Source organism: Notamacropus eugenii, chromosome 4 (genome assembly GCF_028372415.1).
Source record: "Notamacropus eugenii isolate mMacEug1 chromosome 4, mMacEug1.pri_v2, whole genome shotgun sequence".
NCBI lineage: Eukaryota > Metazoa > Chordata > Mammalia > Diprotodontia > Macropodidae > Notamacropus > Notamacropus eugenii.
Genome location: NC_092875.1, coordinates 341,261,312 through 341,265,828, shown reverse-complemented (window position 1 = coordinate 341,265,828; position 4,517 = coordinate 341,261,312). Strand labels below are relative to the sequence as shown.

Here is a 4,517-nt window from a genome sequence, read left to right as displayed (position 1 = left end):
TCCCACTCCTCTTGGAAGTCTAATGAAAAATTAACTGCCACTACGGCAGTTAAAGAAAGTTAAAGTTAGCCAGAAGCTGTCTCTTCTTTTTAATTGACAAAGTAACCTCCCTTCCCTTGCTACTGTCAGGGGGCACAGATAGGATCACAGGATCACCTGGAGTTTATTTCTTCATCCCAAATCTCTATGGTTGTTCGTCTTTGTTTTGGGTGTGGTGCTGTCATGTAACCAGAAGCACGCATGGGCTCATTAGCCTCAAAAAATGTTCCATTGCTGGATGCGAGGTCACTTCTGCACATCACATGGGAGAGCCGCATTAGAAATGTAGTGACCTTTCATGAAGCCAGACGGCCAATCATGAAATATGGTATCCGCCTCTTGACAGAGAGGTGATAGACTAGAGATAAAGAATGAGACGTGTATTTTTGGATAAAATCAATATGTGAACTTACTTTGCTTATTTGTAACAAAAAGTTTAGCTTAAAAAAATTATTGGGGGGAGTGTATGAGTGGGGCTAAAGGGAATAGTGATAGTGATGCCCAAAAAAAGAAAAGAAAAAAGAGTTTTCATGAAGCATTTTTAAAATACCCAGAAGAAAATGAAGGAAGTTCAGAAGGAGATAGAGATGAGCAAGATAGCTCTGGAACTGACATGTTAAATTTACTATTTATAAGTAAGAGGAAAGTGACTGAGATTTGTGTTTTCATATATAGTCTTCTTATTTGTACATAGAATTGTTAATGTTTGTTGATATTTGTCAGGATCAAAATTAAGAATAACCAAATCTATGGAGTTTAGATTAAAGCAGTCTTTTATGCTTAGCACTGAGAAATTCCTGAAGAAGAAAAATTAGGAGAGAACTATGTTTTCATTAACATTATTGCCAATTGCCATTTATTTAAATCTCACTTAGCCACTTCTTTAGTAAATGAGAGTGGGATTCTTTCATCTTACTAAGGATGGTGGCAGACTAGCACTTCAGTATACACATTTCTCCACAATTCTTCTGTACATTCATTTTAAAGTGGAAAATATCATGTGAGAGAAAGGAGAAATTATGCTAGTATGTATGGTATATATGGTACACAGAAGAATGAAAAACAAGGGAGTCATCAATGTGGGCCAACATTTGTCAGAAATCACTTAACCAGTGGTTGATTGTTGTCTGTTCTTGAAAAGGACCAAAATGACTTCACTATGTTGGAGTCAAAGTAGAGTGGGTCCAACTGTGGCTTATCAAACCAATACAAGGTTGGAAGGCTCCTCCACAGATCAGGCACAAATAATCCGCATAAACATTTGCAGTAGAGATGTTTCTAAATTGACACAGCTCATGTTTCTTTTTGAACTATGGCATTTCTGCTTTTCATAGAGAGCACAGCACTTTCTTTGATGCAGGCACACCATGTTGGGTTTCTCAGAGTCTCCTATGTCATGCAGTCTCCAAAGTTCTTCAGAGAAACTTTGAGAGTGTCCTTGTATCACTTCTTCTGACCCTCATGTGAGCATTTACCTTGCATAAGTTCTCCATAAAATAGTCTTTTAGGCAAATGTATATTTGGCATTCAGAAGTCATGGCCAGCCCATCAGAGTTGCACTCTCTGTAGTAGAGTTTAAATGCTTGGCAGTTCAGCTTGAGAAAGGACCTCAGTGCCCAGTAACTTATCTTGCCAGGTCATCTTTAGAATCTTCCTAAGAGAATTCAAATGGAAGTAATTCACTTTTCTGGCATGGTACTGGTAGACTGTCCAGGTCTCACAGGTATGCAATAATGAAGTCAACACAATGGCTCCATCGATCTTCAGTTTGGAAGGCAATCTAATACTTCTCCTCTCCCACACTTTCCTTTGGAGCCTCTCAAACACTGAGCTAGCTCTGGTAATGTGTGCATCAACCTCATCATCTATATGTATATCCCTGGAAAATATACTGCCAAGGTATGTTAACTTATTCACACATTCACTGTTTCTCCATTTGCTGTAACATGGTTCCATGTATGGATGGTGCGGTGCTGGCTAGTCAAGAACCTAGGCTAAAATTAGCAAAGCAGCAGAGAATCAATCCATGCTTTATTGCATCTCAGCATCAGAGGCTACACTGAGTGCACAGTCATCTATGAACAAAAAACCATGCAGCAACTCTCCTTCTACTTTAATCTTGGCTTGTAGCCTTTTCAAGTTAAATAACTTGCCATCATTGCAGTAGCTGACTTTGATGTGGTTTTCATTCTCATTGAAAGTGTCTGACATTGTTGAAAATACCGTGCTAAAAAGCATGGGAGCAAGTACACAGCCTTGTTTCACTCCATTGGTGACTGAGATCTCTAGAACATTGTACATTATCCAGAACCTGTGCAAGAATGCCACATGGAACTGATGTATAATACTGATGAATTTCTCCAGGCAACTTGCCCAGACAACTTAATCAGTATTGTTCTATGGAAAGAGCATTGAAATTGGAGTCTGAAGACCCAGGTCTGACACTTACAAGCTGTGGAACAATGAGTGAGACAATTTATTCTCTATGTGAGATTCAGTTTCATTTTAAAAATGGAGATGATAATTGCTGTGCTATCTGCCAATGACCTCTTAGAGTTGTTGTGAAGAAAATGCTTTGTAAAATGTTCTACACATAGCAGTTCACATCTAGTGCAACCTCTTCATTGTATAGGTGGAGAATCTGTGAGTCAGGTGACTTGTGTAAGGTCACGTAGCCAGTTACCTCTAGATATTATGGAAATAAATGCTTAGCTAGAGGAATATGATGTATAAGTGAAAAGGCCTGAAATGTACAGTAGATGAAAGTAGAAAATTCTTTTGGAAATGAAATTGAGGACAGGAGAAATTTATTTTTGTTTGAAAAGACAATTTCCAAATCCACAACAAATCCTGAACCTGGCAGGTGGTTATTACTATACAACGAGAGGACATCAAACTATGAATTTTTTGGTGGTGTTTGAAGTGACTTTATTTTGTTTTGCCTGACAAGCTTTCAAAACTTCTGTCTGATTTGCTGCCAAGAGTAGAGGAATAAAAATCCTGTAAATTCTGGTCGTTCTGTCTTTTAGAAGATATGTGCTGTCTCCTCAACTGACTATCAGACCAACTTCTTATACTTTCTTACCTATTTATAAGGCCCTGAATATACATGTTGTGTGCTTTTACAAGATAACCTCATTGGTTTAAAAGAAAACTCTGATCAAATCCAGCAATTGGCTAGGATTCCAAAATCCTTAGCATGACATTCAAGGGTCACCATATTCTGTCTCTCTCTAACTGGCCTTTCCTGCCATCTCCTACCAGCCCACTTCACTCCCAGTGACTCATTATTTCCTATGTCTTGAGCCTTCCTATTTATTTGCCTTTACTTGTGTCTGTCATTCCCTCTCAGCAATATCCCTCCCTCTGTTTCTGTCTGTTGAAATTCTGCCCATCCTTCCAGGCCATTTATTCCATGAAGACATCCTTGATCTTCCAAGTTAGAAGATCCCACTTCCGAACTCTCATAGTACTTTCTGTTTTTCATGCAATTATCCCATGCTGTTTTGTTCTATGCTTCTTTGTGTATAAGCATTAATTCCTTTACTGGATGGCAACTTTTTGATGGCAAGAACTATGTCATCTTCATTTTTGCATCTTTGCATCATAGTGTTACATACATGGTGGGTACTCAGTAAATGTTTGTGGAATATATGAATGAATGGAAAAATGGAAAAGAAAGATGAGCATCTGCCAACTTTTTCCTGTCCAGTGACTTCACATTCCATCTGCTACTGCTTAAGCTCATAATGGCTACCCCTAGAGCACTGCTCCTTCCATACCCCATTCCAGCTCATGTCTTCCCAGGGTGCAACTTATTATTGTGAAACAAGTGAACAAAGAGCTGACAGGTTTAAGCTCATATTTTTGATTAAAGGAAAAGAGATTCTGCTTTTTTTCCACCTGCAAAAAAGATATCTCATGTGGAGAAAAAGAGAAATTATGCTGGCAAATATGGGATTCATATATAGTGAGGAATGCAAAGCAAGCGAGTGATGATCAATATGGGGTGAGACTTTTAAAATGGAAAACATCTGCAATGATGTGAGTTATTCTGGATGTGAAACTTTGATTAACTAAAATATTTTATTCATAATAGTAACTCACATTTATGTAGCATTTTATGGTTTATGAAGTTCTTTTCTTATAGCAATCCTGTATTGCTATTATTATAATTTCATTTAATAAGTGAGCAAATTGAGACTCCTCATGGTTAAATGACTTGTCCCTGGTCATATGACTAATAAACATCGGAACTGGAACTCAGATCTTCTGATATTAAGGCCAGTACTTTTATCTACGTGTAGTTTCTCTATGCATTTTGTAAACTGCCTCTGTGTGTAAAGGCGCTATAGTACTGTGCTGTGTGTTTAAAGGGATCTGAATAAAAGAGGGGCCCTGCCCTGGAGAAGCTTATTATAGTCTTGTTGAGTATATAAATATACTTGTGGAACTTGATCTTCCACGTACACTAAACT

General features: G+C 38.0%; 1 protein-coding gene across 3 annotated transcripts in view; it reads left to right on the top strand.

Moving 5' to 3' along the window:
* Positions 1–4,517, top strand: part of MOCOS (molybdenum cofactor sulfurase) — a 118,809-nt gene that overhangs the window by 96,448 nt on the left and 17,844 nt on the right. The window lies entirely within an intron of this gene.